Source organism: Monodon monoceros, unplaced genomic scaffold, assembly GCF_005190385.1.
Source record: "Monodon monoceros isolate NGI ecotype Baffin Bay Population unplaced genomic scaffold, NGI_Narwhal_1 Super_Scaffold_14, whole genome shotgun sequence".
Lineage (NCBI taxonomy): Eukaryota > Metazoa > Chordata > Mammalia > Artiodactyla > Monodontidae > Monodon > Monodon monoceros.
In genome coordinates, this window is record NW_021703770.1 from 1,193,051 (window position 1) to 1,211,168 (window position 18,118).

At 43.2% G+C, this 18,118-nt stretch overlaps 1 protein-coding gene across 7 annotated transcripts in view; it reads left to right on the forward strand.

Moving 5' to 3' along the window:
* The window catches only part of PTK2 (protein tyrosine kinase 2), a 253,684-nt gene that overhangs the window by 23,649 nt on the left and 211,917 nt on the right, over positions 1-18,118 (forward strand). For 4 of the 7 annotated variants that reach the window (XM_029222741.1, XM_029222748.1, XM_029222743.1 and 1 more), the window contains exon 2: positions 6,574-6,670. The exons of the other annotated variants lie outside the window; for them this stretch is intronic. The gene's annotated coding sequence lies outside the window, so the exon portion shown is untranslated. The remainder of the gene's footprint in view (positions 1-6,573; positions 6,671-18,118) is intronic. 7 annotated transcript variants of the gene reach the window in all.

Genomic DNA, 18,118 nt, shown 5'->3' on the forward strand with positions numbered 1-18,118 from the left:
GACTGTCCCTTGATCAGTTACCTCTCTTGGTCCCTACAGGAGATGCTCCTTCTAGTTACTTCCTGAATTTGGTTCATAGGTCCTTCTTTTGGTGTCTCTCTCAGGTAGACAAAATGACCCTTAGATATACCGTAATAACCATTAGTTCTTTTGAGTATGATTGAAGGGTTGACTTGTCTTGAATATATTAACTGTGCCTATTAATTAATTTGAGTAGAATAGTGTTTTGTTAATATTTTTAAGCCTTTTGCACAGTAGAACTTTGTGGGAATGTTATTCGCAGTGCAAAACAGAGCAGTGGTTAAGAGCATGGACTTTGGACAGATTTTACTTTGAGTCTCAGATCTGATCCTTCCTCCCTGTGTGATGGTGACGAGGTTACTTAAACTGTAATTTTGTTATCTCATTTGTTAGGTAGAGATTATCATAACTCTCTTACAAATGTGGTATAACATAGTTCGTACATGGCTAGTCATATAAATAAATAAGGAAAGAATCAACCTGATGTTCAACAAATACAGTTCCTAACAATGTAGATATTTCTGTCGTGGGAATTTGAAGGCTAATCTTTTTTTTTTCTTTTTTTTTAAAAGATTTATTTTTATTTATTTAGGCTGCGCCGGGCCTTAGTTGCAGCATGCATGCCGGATCTAGTTCCCCCACCAGGGATCGAACCCGGGCCCCCTGCATTGGGAGCGCAGAGTCTTACCCACTGGACCGCCAAGGGACGTTCCTGAAGGCTAATCTTAATCATTCTCCGATTTAGTTTGATCACTTTCTCCAAGAACTAGAAGGCAGTTTATATTCATCATTCACTCTGCAGGCATAATAGGCAATCTGTTATTAGTGTTGTTGTTAATATTGTTTTTTCTGAATTTAGTAACTTCACCTCTTCTCTCTTGTTAATGTATTCACTTAGTCATTAGTTTAGTACCAGGCATCTCAGAGATGCCTGAGACACTGCATCCCAACCTGTGAGCAGCACCACAGTCTAGTATTAGAATATTTTTGGCTAGAAAATTAGTTTGAAGCATAAAGAAGCTTTTGTTTGCCCAGATGATTTTCATAATCATATTCACATTCTTTATATATTTTTGGTTTTTCAGAAAGTTACTTCTGATCTAGTATTTTTTAGAATACAGGTTGCAGCTTGCCTACGTACAAAACTGTTGGTAGACTGAGCTTAGAGGAAGGGCAGCCTGTGTGAAATGGTTGTATATTTTGGACACTGGAGACCGTCACAGTTAACTTAAATTGTTACGATGTTATGGGTTAAGAAATAGTGGGTTTCGGCCTTATTTTGCACTTAGCATCAAACGACCAATTCTTCTCCAGGAGTTCAGCCTACATGCTTAATTCGAGCCGGATAACTTATAATTTGTCAGTGTGTCATGTTGAATGTTACTCAGCTTTAGGAAGAGTTTTTCTGCTGTGCTTGCTTTGGAAAGCCCAGATCATGTTCATTGTTTTAACAGTAATATTATCTGGTTAATTTGGGAAACCAGGATAGCATCATGATTTTAAAAGTGCTGTTAAGCTAGTGTTTGAACCCCTGATCTCTCCCTTGCTTGCTGTGTGACCTTGAAAATTTCTTAGTTTCTTTCAGACTTAGCTTTCTTATGTGTAAAATGGGGACACTAATAGTACCCAGCTAGAGGCGTGGGGAGCTAGAACTTACAAAGCTCTTAGGAGAAAGGCCGTCACTGTATGATGATTAGGGCTGTTATTGAGACTTACTGAGAGACGGATGTTAGAAAGCTGGCCACGCTGGATTGTGCATTGAAATGGGGACACTGCAAGCAAGGCGATGGAAGGAAATATTGTCCCTGTTAGTGACACACAGATTTAGAGGGTGAGACTGGTGGGAAATTTTAGTTTGCGTGTTAGAAAGGGGAAGGGGTTCAGAGCAGTCCGGGTGTCTATTTATACCCATCATAAAACACACCATTCATGCCCAAAATGTAGAGAGTATCCATCTTACAAATATCTTCAGGGACCTGGCAGTGTATTTTATTGTATAGTGAGACAAGCTTAGTTTCTGTTTATCTATCTGGAGTAAAAGATTTTATTTATGTATTTTAATTATACAGTTTGGGAAATATCTAGTTTTCTGCTCTGTTTGAACTAGTTCAAATTTTTATGCTTATATTTTATCAGTTTTGTAGTTAAAATGCATAGCTTCATATTCTTAATAAAGATAGATTGGCTCATGTGATAAACAGGAGTGCTGGAACTCAGCATGCACTGGGTGTCCCACTGCTAACATGGCAAGTGAGCAGGCCTCCTGTTGCTTAAAATGAAATGTTGTTACTTACTTGAATTCTCCTTAAAATACAGTATGAAGCAAAGAGCAGTTATGACGCACTCAAAATCTAGTGTATCCATTCATTTATTCAGGCATTATCACTCATGCATCGAGTACATGTTTATTGATTAAGTACTCTACGTGTTTGATACAGTGTATACTATTGGGTATATAGTGGTGAACAAAAACCAGACCTGGGGAGTGTTTTGCCTTTCACAGCAAGAAGAAAGCCAGTTGTAAGAGACTTGCATTTCAATGAATGGAGTTTTCAGGTTTGTACTCCTCTAATAGAAAAGAGGTCAAAAACAAACAAGGAAAGAAAAGAAAAGGCAGAGGGCCTCTAAAGAGCACATGTTACTTACCTCCTGCCACTGACTGGAGTTTTTTTGACCTTAACTTTGGTTTTATTTAATAGTGTGTCGGTCCTGAGGCTGCAGAGCTGAAAGAGGCTGCCATTGTCCCTAGAATCTTGCTGTTTGGGTGGAGGGAGAGGCTGACAGATTGGGTCGGATTTAACATCCACTCTAGTAAGCATGTTAAACCGGAAGCTACACCCCAAGGGTCCTTGGGGACAGGGCCGTGTCTCCCCTGTTGACTGATGTGTATTCCAGTGCCCGGTACCATGCATGGCATGTGTCAGTCACTCCAGAGATCCCTCTGTCAGTGATGGGATGCTGGGGGAGTGCAGGAGAGAGGGACGTGGCTCCCTCCAGGTGTGCATCCTGGTTCAGCCAGGGCAGGAATATCCAGGTGGAGGGACCTGCAAGTGGCATAGAGGTGTGAGGGAGGGCACATGTGTTCTGTAAACTGGAAGTAGTTTACCTTTGCTGGAGTGTAGGATTCCTAGGAGACTGATGTTGAGAGATGTTAGGACTCTGGAGAGTTAGATTGGGCTTGATCAATAAGGGCCTCATGTCATAACGTGCATGAAGCCAGATTCCCTAACGCCCAGGCTGACACTTTTCATATTACATAATGCATGCCGTGTCAAAAAGCATCATCATGTCTCGGGGTACCAATCCATTAGTGATAACTTGCCTATTGAAATTCTGTAAGCCATTGGTGAACTTTTCATCTTTTGGGGAGGATGAGGATATAGAATAAATATTTGTTTTCTCAGGAATAAAAATAGTTTAGACTCTTGAAGGCCAAGCAAAGTCTGTATGTCTTTGACTTCTTGTTCGCTAGAAGCATGCCAGGTATGTAGAGTAGGTACTCAGTACGTGAATAAACGCAGAAAGATCCTTGCTCTCATGTGCACTGCTGTAGCAAGCATTACACTGGGTTCTGGAGCGTGATCGCTGAGAAATGACCCTCTGCAAGGTCTCCAGGCCAGTGAGGGGCAGAGAGAAGCAAGTCATTGGTGATGGGACAGCAGGTGAGTACGTTGTAGAGAGACGCACAGGGTAAGTGTGATGGATAGTCACCTTCCTCTGACCACTGAATCCCGTGTTCTTAGTTCTTTTTATGCCTGCTGCTTATTTTCCCCATACTTTCCGATAGCCTTTTAGTAAATCTTCCACAAGGTCAGTCACATAGACTCTTCACATTCTCTTTCTGGGATATGATTTCCTGGAGATCTCTGTTTTCTTCTTTTCTGAGCTGGTTGCTCCTTACGCCTTTTCCTGTGGTGTTGCCCCTGGATGTTCCTTTGCTCTCATCCTTTGGCTTTTCTCCAGAGTTGAGTTTCATGTTTGTGGTATCGCTTGTGTGTGTGTTTCTTGACTGACTTCTTCGTTTGGGTGGCGCACACCATACAGAGGTGAATCACTTTAGAAAGGTGGTCCAGTGTCTTTGGGCAGGTGCGGCAGCCTTCCACATTCCTTTCTCACGAGGCACGTTGTTCCGACTGTCCTGTCCTGCCGCGCAGCTCCCGTTCTGGAACCTCCTTTCACTGTCGCCCTGGAGATGCCCTTATCTCTGCATCGACGCTCGTGTTTGTCCATGGCTTCCTCCTACTTTGTTATGCTCACATTTTGGTGGAGGACTTGCTCCAGTGGCTTCCTGAGGTAGGACGCTTAAGAGGCAGAAAGTTGGAGAGTGAGCGTGATGGAGAAGGTGATTGGTGGTGTGGCCGGTGTGGAGTTCTGTGTTGGCATCGCTCTGCTCCGTTGCCTCCTGTGCGCCATGTTACTGGTTTTCAGTTCAGAAGCTTATTCTAATTTTTTATTCTTTGTATGTAACTTTTTTCCTTTCCATCTTTAGAAGCTTGTAGGAATTAAAAAATTTGTCCAAGTCTTTTTAAATGGCATGAAGTGTGGGTCTCTTTTCATCTACTGTTCTGCTTGTCTAGTGGGGACCTTCATTCTGGTAACTTTTATCCCTCAGTTATGGGAAAATTTTTTCAAGTTATTGTGCTGAAGATTTTCTCCCTTCTGTTTCCTTGTTCTGTCTTTCTGGAAGTCTTGTTATCCACAACTTGGGTGTTATAGACAAGTTCTGTAATTTTCTTATACTTTCACTCCAGCATACTTTTCTTCCCACCTTCCCTCCCTCCCTTCCTCCCTGCCTCCCTCCCTCCCTCCCTCCCCCTCCCTCCCTTCCTTTCTTCCTTCCTTTTTATTTTGCTTTCAGGGAAATGTCTTCAATTTGACTTAACCTTCTTCTTTAGTTTTTTATTTCTGTGCTCAGGTTCTTTAATATCCAAGAGTACTTCTTTTGTTCTTTTAAAAGAACATCCTGGTTTGTTTGTTTTTTACATCTTTATTGGAGTATAATTGCTTTACAATGGTGTGTTTCTGCTTTATAACAAAGTGAATCAGTTATACATATACATATGTTCCCATATCTCTTCCCTCTTATCACAAAGCACCGAGCTGATCTCCCTGTGCTATGCGGCTGCTTCCTACTAGCTATCTACCTTACGTTTGGTAGTGTATATATGTCCATGCCTCTCTCTTGCTTTGTCACAGCTCCTTCCCCCTCCCCATATCCTCAAGTCTGTTCTCTAGTAGGTCTGTGTCTTTATTCCTGTCTTACCCCTAGGTTCTTCAAGACATTTATTTTTTCTTAAATTCCATATATATGTGTTAGCATACGGTATTTGTCTTTCTCTTTCTGACTTACTTCACTCTGTATGAGAGACTCTAGGTCTATCCACCTCATTACAAATAGCTCAATTTTGTTTCTTTTTATGGCTGAGTAATATTTCGTAGAACATCCTGTTTTTGTTTATTGATTGCAGTGTCTTCTTATCTCTAGGTTATTGATTGTATAGTTTCTGTTTCTTTCAAGTTATTTCCCTCCTTGCTTCCTACCCTCCCACCCCCATCCTTCCGTCTGCCATGGACTGGGCCTTTTGACTTTTACATCAGGATATTCTGGGTGGACCATTTGTTGGGGAATCCCCAGTGTATCTTTAGATCTTTCTCCTTGGCCTGAACAGATTCCCCAGACTCTTATCTGTAGAATTCTGGGGGCTGAGTGGGTGGGTGGTGGGAAGCTGAAGCATCCACCGTTGAGTTATGTACGCTGATGAAGTCCGCCTGTGTTAGTGCAGCTGGACAGGGGGACTTCAGTCCAGAGACCACGGAGTGACCATGCAGTCTGTGTCAGAGACGGTGTTGAGGTTCTGGCTGTGGCTTAAGCAGCTTCACCTGCTCCTCTGTGTTTAGGCCTCCACCTTCCTCACCCCCAGTTGTCTGCACGGGTGCTGCCAGTTCTGAGCCTTCTGGGATACTGATGTGTAAATGGAATTGGGTCTTAGTTTTTTCCACTGCTGGCTTAGCATCTGGCTTTCTTGGCCTGCTGAGTCATTTACTATGCTTACAGTCTTTCATAGTTTCCGTTTCCTCCAAGATTTTTTCTTCTTTTTTCTTATTTGTTTTGTTTTGGTTTTTATCTTCCATGTGAGAAACTTTTCTCACAGCTTCCAGAATTCCCTTTCTTTTTCTCCTTTCAGTTCTGCCTGAGCTATGTTTTGTTTTTAAAATTTTTTATATCTCTTTAGTGTGATTTTGGTGGGAGAGGATGAAATAGATGTATATATTGTTGGTGATCTTACCCTGAACTTATTCGCTAACTTTGTGACTCATTAGTATATGCTTCTTGATATGTTTTAATAGTTTTCAGTTTTGCACATTATTTTCTTAACTGGAGTGTAGGTTTGAAGACAGGGACTTGATAACATGTTTTTATCCCTCATTCCAGGTCTGGCATGGTATGCGTGGTAGGTATTGAAGCTGACTGTGAGGGGATGAACACAATAGAGCTTTGAAGAAGTGGTGGCGAAGACGGTTTTATAAACGCAAGTTGTCTTTTCTTGTCAGGTTCTTTCTGACCGCTATGGAAAGAGGAAAGAGAAACTAGGAGTATTTGTAAATCATCGTTTGACTTCGTCACAGAGTTATGGTGGCCTTCTGAACTGTGAGTCTGATTCTCTTGCCACACTTGTGTCTTGGTTTTTTGTTTTGCTTTGATTTTTCTTTCCCCTGTCTTAGGGTTTCTTTGACACACAGTAGAAACTAACAAAAGGTAGTGAATTTTGCAGAGTAAGTGAGAGAAAAAACAAAAGTTATTTAGTACCTTCTCTGTGTAGATACTATGTATATATTTTTGCTGAGGTAGTGTAATAATAATGATTAACAACAACAGTAACATCGCATGCTTTAAAATAGTGCCTGGTGCCTTATAAACACCAAGTTATAGCTGCTGATGGGTCCTCACAGTAACCCCGTGAGTGAGGCCGCTCCTCTCCCCTCTTTCACGTTTGCATAACTTAAGTACAGAGAGGTTAAAGGTTACTAAGCTAGTAAATGCAAAGCTGGGATTCAGACTCAAGTCTGGTTCAGAGCTTGTGCCCTTTACTCTGGTACCTGATTCTCATGGGCTCTGGATTCAGATGGCAACTTAGCTACTTACTAACTCTTGACTAGCTACCTAAACGTAGCTTTCCCATCCAACAAACAGTGTTTTGATAGCACCTCCCAGGGTGGTGAGAGGTGTGTAAGGTGCTCAGCACTCACAAATGTTAGCAGTTACTCCGTGGGAGTTTTCCCGTTTTAATGAGAGGAAGACTGGGCTCTTTGTAATTTGTAACTTCGGAATTTGTTTTATGCTCCACCGCTGGGAAGTTGTAAACTTGAGATTCTATCCCAGTTTGTCATTTCCAAAGACTGCTCTTTCTGGTTAGTTTAGTGGTAAATCAAGGACAGACAGTTGGTAGACGATTCATACATCTCTCCTGGGGTATTGGCATTGGTAAGCACTTTGTTGTACCAATATGTTGTGTTGGTAAAAGCCTCATGAACTTGGACTTCATGGATTCAGTATTCATGACAATTTATAACTGTGTTGAATTTCACTTTGGCCAGTGTCCTTGTCTTGGATGTCCGAGTGGCAGGGCCCTGGTTGTTTTCCCATTTCCTTCTGAAGGTCAGCTCACTTTCCTCCTTTGTTCTCTTTCTTCCCAAGCCGCTTCTGTTTCTACGGAGGCTAGGTATTAGGGAAGGGAAATTATGTCATGCAGTTTCAATTTCCTAGCAAGGCCCGTAAGTCTTACTCCTGTTTTTCCAATTCCCGCTGCTCTTTACGGGCTGCCAGAGGAGCCTCTTCTGCATGGCTGTGCCAGGTGTAATTGTGCCGCAGGTCGTGAGGTGACAGCCTTGTTTCATTCCCTCCTCCCAGTCCAGATGATATGTTTCTTCCTGTAACTGTAACATTTATTTGGGTGAAAGTCTGTTTCCTAGAGTCTTCGAAATAAAAAAGATTTTATTTCACCTCTGCATCTTTTCTGCTTGACCCGTAGGTGGTTTTTGCTAAATGCTGAATGAAGGAATATTTAATGCTTGGCACAAAATAAGTTCTCTTAGTAGATCCAAACAAGAGGCAGAATATCAAGTGTAGCTTTTCAGCAGCATTAGCGCTTAAAAATATCTCATCTTGGTATAGCACAAGACGGTTACATGAGGGGGCAGTATTTAGTAGAAGTTACTCAAAAATCTTCTTTTTGATATAATACGCAGTGGAAGAAAAGCCTGACGGGAGGGGGGTGAGATGCCAGGCCAGCTCCTGATGGACCAAGAGCCTCTGCCCCAGCTCCGTGGAGCTTTTAGTACCAAGACATAATCTACTGATTCTGTGTTGGCTCTTTTTTTTTTCTCCCCCAGTATTTGAAAATATATAAGCCTAGGAAAATAACCTTCTAAACAGTGTTCCTGTAATTGTTTCCCCCAGCTCCAGACAAACAGTCAGACCACATGAGTAATTCTGGCCTCCCCCAGAGTGAGTCCAGAGCTGTGATGCTGAGGTCCAGGCCCCTGGATCTACCTGAGTGCCCCATCATAAGCCCCTGGCCCGCCTGAGCCCCTGCAGAATGGCTCTGCTCCCGAAGCTGCTTTGCCAGAGCTGGCTCTTGGTTCTTGCTGTGTTTTGGGGTGTTGGGCTAGAAGGCAGGGACTTGGGATGGAGGAGTTTACAACCACAACCCTAAGAAAGCAAAGCAAAGTTTTGGAGAAGCGGAGTTGCTGAAATATGTATGGAGATCATTTTCAGGGTTAATGGTTTGTGGGAAGGTGGTAGACAGAAGGAAGTCTGCCTTGAGACCCTCTGAAGACCCCCATTTTGTGAATAAAGACATCTTTTAAGCATCTCGTGCCCCCCTCCTGGAGGCCCCTGGAATCCTCCGCTTTAGACGTTTCTTTTAGCGTTTGCATCCATGTTTCCTAACTATATTTCTGTACTAGTCAGGAGTCACTGATGCATCAATTTTAGAAGAAGTTACATTTTCAACTTTGCTATATAGTTAAATCACAATTTTTGTTTAGACCCATAATTTAGTTTTTAATTTTTCTTGACTTTGTAAACATTGCTCACTGTTGAGCCAGTTAATTCAGTGTGATTACGTTTCCTTTTTTGTTCAACTTTTTGTTTTCCTGCTTTCTTGGACCTCTAATGGCCACATTTGTTTCCTGTTTGCTTAATATTCTTAAGTCTGGCTAAGAGTTCTCACCTCCTCTCCTAGCTCTGTAAGTAAGGCTGATCAAGTATTTTAATTCTGTCTCAGCCCCGGACACACCTGCCCTTTCCCTGCCTCCTCTGGACAGATGTTCCTCCTGCCTGCTGGGAACGGTGCCTGGCTTGAAGAACATAGGGCAGATGGGGCAGGAGCAGGGAAACAAGGTAGAAACGTTGATCGAGAAAAGTATGGTGGGAAGTGCAGAGGGAGGGGACGACTGTCTTCCTGGGGGAGCCTGCAGGGAAAGAGAAGAAGGGCTGGCTGTGGCTGTGGAAGGGCATTCCAGGTAGAGAAAGTGCAAGAATAAGCACAGAGATGGACCTAGATTGTACAGAGACTGTACATATTAACTGAGTTACAGACTCTACCCTTAAGAGATTTAAACAGGTTTACATGGGAAATGTGATTCAGATTGTTAAATGTCTGATGTAAATTTTTAATGTTGTCCTAAAACCTGAGCATAGGAGATATCAGGACACTTGAATCCAAGTGATAATCTTAAACTGTTGATTTCATGTATTGATTCATGGAAAAAAATCCTTATAGAGCACCTGTCACAAAAAATAAAATTGGCATCTGGCTGTCCAAACCAGTCATTGGCGCCGGACTGTGCTGAAGCTACGCTCCGTTTGTCAGGCAAGAACAGGGCATTTAAGAAGCTGTTCTAGAAGCTGTTCCACATTTGGCTGCACTGGGAATGTGGCAAGCAGAGTGGGTGGAAAATGTCACTGAGGTGTGTACGCACCAGTCTAATTTGTATGGCAAAGCTGTAGCATCCTGGAGGAAAGTAAGCCGTTCGTGATGAGGTCATGCGAGACCAAGGGTGATTAGATGAGATACTTTTGCAAAGAAGTGTCAGTGCATTTGAAATGCTGAGGCAAAATCGTAAGAAATAAGGTCCACAGAGGCTTTCATGATTGCCAGCTCCAGGGCACCTCTTATGTAAACACCTGGTAGTTTTCATGTGTGGTCGGGACCCTGCACCTGCATTTAGTTCAGTGCGTCCAGTGTGTGCACGTTACTTGCTGTGTGAGCCTCCAGTTTCATACGCACAGCTCTCTGAAGAGTGCATCTTTATCTTTCCAGTCTCACATTGTGATTCAGGAACTTTGGGTGAATGTAATAATCATAATAGCTGCCATTTATGTGTCAGTCGTTGTGTGAGTTAGAATATTATTTAATTTTTTATAGTAATTCAGGAACGTAGCAGTTACTATTCACGTTTTGTAGATGAGAAACGGGACTTAGAGATGTTAAGAAACTTGCCCAAGGTTTCATATGGTGGTTATCGAGTTTTCAGGTTCCTTTGCAGTAAGTCTTAGCCCTTGGCGCTCCTGCATGTGGGTCGTGCTTTCATAGCGAGGAGCGTTGTGCTGCCTGCTCAACTGCCCGTGGACCTTCCCGCAGCACTGTGCTTCCTTTCTGTGCTGTCAGCCACGTGTCGACCACGATGCGTGTATTCAGCGTGTATGTATCGCCCATGCTGACTTGCATTACCACTGTATCTGCAGAGCTCTTCAGGTAGTTGCCAATCAGGTGTTCCTGGCTCATACTACGGAGAGAGTGAGGTTTCAGCAAATACTTGTAAAAATAGGGAAATTGGTCCATTCCTGTCCCTAAAAGTAGGGAGACAACTTTTCCTGTGGTGTTTACATTCAGAGTAAGGAGAGGAAGGGATTTTTTTTCTTTCTACCTGTTTTGGCATATCATAGATATTTTTTTTAGGGGGGCAAGTAGGGTGTTGGGAATTGGGATGGTAAGGAAGCATTTTAGATTTTTGTCTACTCATGAATTCTAAGTGGCTTATCAAAATATGCAAACTTTTCAGCATTTCTTCTTTGATTAACTGTATATTAAAAAGAGGATAGATGTCTCACTAAAAAGAACAAAAATTTGCCACTTGCAGCGACGTGGATGGACTTGGAGGGCATTATGGTAAGTGAAATAAGTCAGACAAAGAAAGACAATACTGTATGTTATCACTTACATGTGGAACCTGAAAAAATACAACAAACTAGTGAATATAACAAAAACAAAAAAGCCTCACCGATGTAGAGAACAAACTAGTGATTACCACTGGGGAGAGGGATTGGGGAGGGGCAGTATAGGGGTAGGGGAGTAAGGGGTACAAACTATTAATAAAATAAACTACAAGGATATATTGTACAACATGGGGAATATAGCCAATGCTTTATAATAACTGTAAATGGAGTATAACCTTTAAAAATTGTGAATCAGGGCTTCCCTGGTGGCCCAGTGGTTAAGAATCCGCCTGTGAATGCAGGGGACACGGGTTTGAGCCCTGGTCCGGGAAGATCCCACATGCAGCGGAGCAGCTAAGCCCATGCACCACAACTACTGAGTCTAGGGCTCTAGAGCCCGCGAGCCACAACTGCTGAAGCCCGCGCACCTAGAGCCCATGCTCCGCAACAAGAGAAGTCCACGCACTGCAATGAAGAGTAGCCCCTGCTCGCCGCAAGAGAAAGCCCGTGTGCAGCAATGAAGACCCAACACAGCCAAAAATAAAATAAATTAATTAAGAAAAAATTGTGAATCACTATATTGTAACCTGTAACTTATGTAATATTTGTACAGCAACTATACTTCAGTTTAAAAAAAAAGATGTCTCAATAAACCCTTCAATTGAAAAAATGGCCAAAAGGTTTGATTAGGCCTTTCATCCCCTTCATATGGATAAGAATAAGCACACAGAAAGATGCTCAGCATCGTTAATCATGGGGGAAATGCAGATGACAACCACATTGAGATACCATTGCAATCCTATTAGAATGGCTATAGCATTAAAACAGAACAAGACAACACAGGGTGACAGTGCCCAGTGACAAAGCTGTGAAGCAGTTAGAACTCTCTTGCTTTGCTGGTGGGGATGCAAAGTGTTATAACCACTTTGGAAAACGATTTGGCAGTTTCTTATAAAGTTGAGCATATACTTATCATACAGTCCAGTAATCCTACTTGGAGGTATTTACCCAAGGGAAATGAAAATTTATGTCCATGTGTATGAATTTTTATAGCAGCTCTATTCATAATCACTTAAAATGGAAAACAACTCAGATGCCCAACAGCTGGTAAATGGATGAGCAGGTTGTGGTCCGCCCTTGCGGTGGAATCCTATTCAGCAATAGGAAGGAATTAACCACTGACATAGGTGGCAAAATGGGTGAATCGCCAAAGCATTGTACCAAGTGAAAACACAAAGCGCTAATATAACTTTGATTCCACTTATACAACATTTTGGTAAAGGCAAAGCTCTGAGAATAAAAATTAGGTGAGTGGTTGCCTAGGGCTGAGGGTGGGAGAGACCTGTGTACAGAAGGGCATGAGAGCACTTCTTGGGGTGATGGAAAGAGGCCGTATCCTCCATGGCCATACAACTGAGTATGTTTGTCAGAACTCACTGAACTGGAGGTTTTTCTGTATGGAAATCATACACCAAACTTAAAAAAAAAAAGATAGTTGACTTCTGTGTATATACATACAGATAGATATTGCGCACACTTCAGCTCAGCTTTTCTTTCAAGCTGGATTTAATTTTACTTTTCTGGATGAGGTATCCTGGACGTTTAAGTGAAATAGATTTTAGCATAGACACTACCTTGAAGTCCTTGGCTGATTTTTGTATGCTTATTTATTCACGACCTCTAAAGACTTTATAACGTGGCTTGTCTTCGTATAATACAATTGTATATTACAGATGTCATGTAATTAGCATAAGTAGAAGTTGTTTTAAAAGTTAAATTATTTTAGGATTCCTTCCATGTTGTTCAAGCTCTTGTAGCTCTGGAGAAAATAGTTTTACCAGCTTTAAAAATTAATACGAACTGTTTCCTCAGATTAATGGGACAAATTTATTTTGTTTTTTAAATATTTATTTATTTATCTATTTGGTTGCACTGGGTCTTAGTTGCAGCAGGTGGGCTTCTTAGTTGCAGCAGGCGGGCTCTTTAGTTGCGGCTCAAGGGCTTCCTCCTTAGTTGCATCTTACTGGCTCCTTAGTTGTGGCATGCGAACTCTTAGTTGTGGCATGCATGTGGGATACAGCTCCCTGACCAGGGATCGAACCCGGGCCCCCTGCATTGGGAGCGCAGAGTCTTAACCACTGCCCACCAGGGAAGTCCCGAGACAGATTTAATTATGCAGTCTTCATCTCTTTTGTTTAGTCAGCTATAATTGTAGGGTACAGTTAGTTATATTTTACACTGCTAGAAATAATAAGAACGTACACAGAAAATAATACACATTAGCTTTACTGAACTTAAGACTTAATTGTGACTGTAAATACACTTTCTTAAAAGTATGTAAGAGAGTTGCTTGTTATTACTTTGTGGTGCCTTTTGATGTCCTCCAGAGCTGTTATTTAGCACTTTTTCCCAATAGGCCCTTGCTTAAGAAAGGCTTGTATAGGGCAGGGAGGGAAATTAAAGTGGAAAGTTGTGTGTGTATATGTGTGTTTTAATTTTTATTTAAAAATAAAAGTTTGTTTGACTTTAGAAAATAAGACCGCTATTTTAAATGATGAGCTCTTCATAATTTTAGGATGGGAGGATACTCCACTGTGTGGTTATAATAGAATCAGTGATAAAATGAGGCTGGTTTTTGTTCCTTTATTGCACGTGCCCCTCTGTGTTTGAGACCCACCTTACTCTTCCTTAGAGATGTAAACCACTGGGTGCCCAGACCTGCTCACCGCAGCCCCTGCCTGCCGCCCTTTGTATGGAGAGCATACGCCAGAGATCTGCTAGTAGCCTTCTTGATAGCATATTGAGGGACAGAAGAGAGATTGGAATTGTTCTGCTTACATTTTGCTGTCTGGCTCCATCCCTGTGTTTTTCTCTGGAATCTGCACTAACTTAACCCTGGTTCTGAAGTCTGAGAAGAGGGCTGGGATGCTTCTTACAGTTAACGGTGTTTCTGGGTGCTGTCAGTGGTCCCTTTGTGTGGACGCGGGAGGGCAGTTTTCCGGGTGCTCCCTCTGGTTGGGATCATGTGTCGTTGTTGCACCACACGTGTGGAGTGTAACTGCCGTGTACAGTGTCTTCTAAGAGGTTTCAGTGTGACTCACTGTTCAATTGAAAGGTTATTGTATATGCAGAATAGAAAAAAAATAGTGGAGTGTACACTTAAAAAATATGTAACCATATTTATTATATTTTTCAAAAGGATACTTAACAGGTCTTCTTAAACAAAATGTACTAAAAGATATTAAACTCAGTTTTATCTTTTCTGGGTGACGGGATCTGCGGTATGAACACTTGTCGATTTCAGTACGCAATGACACAACTTTTGCCTTTTTCGTCAATATCATACCACTAGGTTGGCGCCTCTGAAAGCCCCTCCAGCATCCTTTCTAGTTTGCTGCTCCTTGTTTTGTTTTTTAAATTAAAAAAAATTGAAGTATAGTGGGTTTACAATGTTTCAGGTGTCTAGCATGTTTTGTTTTTTTAAATGAAAAAATTCTTTTCTTTCATGGAAAAGTTGTAAGATGCAGTATAGGGAACTCCCAAATACTGTACTTCACCTAGATTCACCAAATATTAAATTAACATTTTGTTACATTTGCCTGCGTGCCTTCCCTACCCCATCCCCGTTTTCCTCTTCTCTCCCTCCCCATCCCTCCCTGCCCTCTCTCTCTGTCCCTCCATGTATATATGTGCACATACACACACATATATTTACTTTTTTTTTTTAAAGAGGTTTCTCCACAATGCTATCCTTTTTTAAAAAATTAATTTTATTTTTTGGCTGCGTTGGGTCTTCATTGCTGCGCACGGGCTTCCTCTCGTGGCGAGCGGGGGCTACTCTTCATTGTGGTGCGCAGGCTTCTCATTGCAGTGGTCTCTCCCATTGCCAAGCACGGGCTCTAGGCGTGCGGGCTTCAGTAGTTGTGGCACTCGGGCTCAGTAGTTGTGCCTCGTGGGCTCTAGAGCGCAGGCTCAGCAGTTGTGGCACACGGGCTTAGCTGCTCTGCGGCATGTGGGATCTTCCCGGACCAGGGCTCAAACCTGTGTCCCCTGCATCGGCAGGTGGATTCTTAACCACTGCGCCACCAGGAAAGTCCCCACATATTTACTTTTTACCAAGGCCTTTGAGAGTAGGTTGCAGCCGTCACGCCCTCTATCCCCTTAAATACTTCGGTGAGTATGTGCTAAGAACAATATGACCGTGATATAATTCATATAATTATCAAATTTACAAAATTTAACATTGCCTTTGCAACCCAAACACTTATCGAAATGTAGACCATTGTCATTTTGTTGTTGAACCCAAGTTCGTGTGCCCAACTCACTGTGAGGCCAAACAAACCAGAACGTTGGGATTTGAAGAACAGAACGGTGTATTGCAGGACCAAGCAAGGAGACCAGGCGGCTCGTGCTGAAAAGACCTGAACTCTCCGATGGTTCTTGGGGAAGAGTTTTTATAGGTAAAACTCAGGGGGAGGGCTGCAGGGTGTGTAACCACCCTCTGATTGGTTGGTGGGGAGGTAAAAGGGTGGTGTTCGAGGAATTTCAGTCATCAGTCTTCTGCTTCCAACCGGTCTGGGGTCTATGTGCTTCTGCTCAGCCTGAAGATAACATCTTCCACCTGGGTGGGGCCCTTAGTTCCTGTAGAAGCAGTCAGAGATCTGTATCAGATTGTTAGGTATATCCCTTGAGGAGGAACCAGGATCCTGGTTTATCACTGCATTATTCTTTCTTTCTTTTTTTTTTTTTTTTTGCGGTACGCGGGCCTCTCACTGTCGTGGCCTCTCCCGTTGCGGAGCACAGGCTCCGGACACGCAGGCTCAGCGACCATGGCTCACGGGCCCAGCCGCTCCGCGGCATGTGGGATCTTCCCGGACCGGGGCACGAACCTGCATCCCCTGCATTGGCAGGCGGACTCTCAACCACTGCGCCACCAGGGAAGCCCTCTTTCTTTTTTTTTAATATATAAATTTATTTATTTTATTTATTTATTTTTGACTGCGTTGGGTCTTCATTTCTGTGCGCGGGCTTTCTCTAGTTGCGGTGAGCAGGGGCTACTCTTCATTGTGGTGCACAGGCTTCTCATTACGATGGCTTCTCTTGTTGCCGAGCATGGGCTCTAGGCACGCGGGCTTCAGTAGTTGTGGCATGCGGGCTCCGTAGTTGTGGCGCAAGGGCTCAGTTGCTCCGTGGAAATGTGGGATCTTCCTGGACCAGGTATCGAACCCGTGTCTCCTGCAGTGGCAGGTGGATTCTTAACCACTGCGCCACCAGGGAAACCCCTGCACTGTTATTTCTTGACTGCTCTTCCTTTGTTTCTGCATTCCCTCACTCCTCTAATTAGTAACTGTTGGAATCTGCCCTTTGGAACTCAGGGAAGGTCTAGGAGGCTGAAACCTTTCTTACAAACAAGAAATGGGGGGCACAGAAAGTCCCTCCATGCTCACAGTCCCTGCCCCAGCACCCTCCCCCGCCCACCCAGCCTGAGACAACTGCTGTTTTTCTTCCACCTCAGATCAGTTTTGCCTGTGCCTGTTGTAGGATTTCATGTCAACAGAATTGTATAGTATGAATGACTGTGTAAGGCATTTTTTAGCACAGTATAGTTGAGATTCATCTATGTTGTTGTGTAATTGGTTCCTTTTTATTGCTGAGTAGTATTTCCTTGTATGAGTCTGTCATATCTTGTCTATCCATTCTTTCTCGGTAAACACCTTTATTTTTGAAGAAATTTTTGCTGGGTGATGATGTTTACTTTCAGCTTGCTGATGAACTTGTTGTCCTGTCGTCCTCTGGCTCTTTGTGCAGATTTCTGAAACTTATTTTCTACAACTTTTTCATCTCTGATACTCTGCCTTGCAAATGTCAGCTTGACTCAGCTTCCCAAAACTTGAAATTTTCTCTCCTCAACTTACTGAAGCTGCAGTGCTCTGTTTCGATTCCCCTTCCTGTACTGTTGTCCAGGGTTGCCTTCAGCCAGACAGAGGGTTCAGTGGGGATCACAGGCCTGCCTTGCCCGTTGTCTCAAGATCTGAAAAGTTTCCTGGATTGTGTCTATTTTTCTATTTGTTTACCATTGGAGGGCATTTTCTATACTAGTTACCCTTTCCTGGCTGAAGTGGACATCCCTAGGTCAGTGCTTTTTTGCGGTATGCGGGCCTCTCACTGTTGTGGCCTCTCCCGTTGCGGAGCACAGGCTCTGGATGCGCAGGCCCAGCGGCCATGGCCCACGGGCCCAGCTGCTCCGCGGCATGTGGGATCCTCCCGGACCAGGGCACGAACCTGTGTCCCCTGCATCGGCAGGCAGACTCTCAACCAGTGCGCCACCAGGGAAGCCCGGTCAGGGCTTTTTAATGGCACACAGCTCATGTGCTGTACTTCTAAATTTTCTGGAAAATAATATGATAAAATTGTACTTGTTTTAATATTAGCTTAGCTACTGATTTTACTACCTACAAAATCTCAAGTAATTTCCATTTTGACAGAGAGAAGCCTATTCTTTCTTTTGTCAAAACTTTCATGTTGTTTTATTATACTAATATAAGATACTTGGTTTATTCTGCATTGTGTTTAATGCAAAGTAGCACTTCTTGGCTGCCTTACCAAATGCTGTGTTGTTTGTCATAAACACAACTGTTAATCCCCACTCCTTCAAGCAGAGGTCATTTTCTTCCAGTCACTTGCCCACTGTCAGCGATGGGTAGTGTAGTGAGCAGTGGGCGAAGCTGGGACTGGCGAGCGAGCGGGAGGAGAAGGGAGGCGCTCGAGGGCTTACTCGTTGGTCAGCGCACTGCCGAGCGCCCGCTGTGGCCCAGTCCTGTGCCCTGCGCCCTGCGCCCTGCGCCCTGCGCCGCTGAAGGTCAGTTTTTCCCTCTG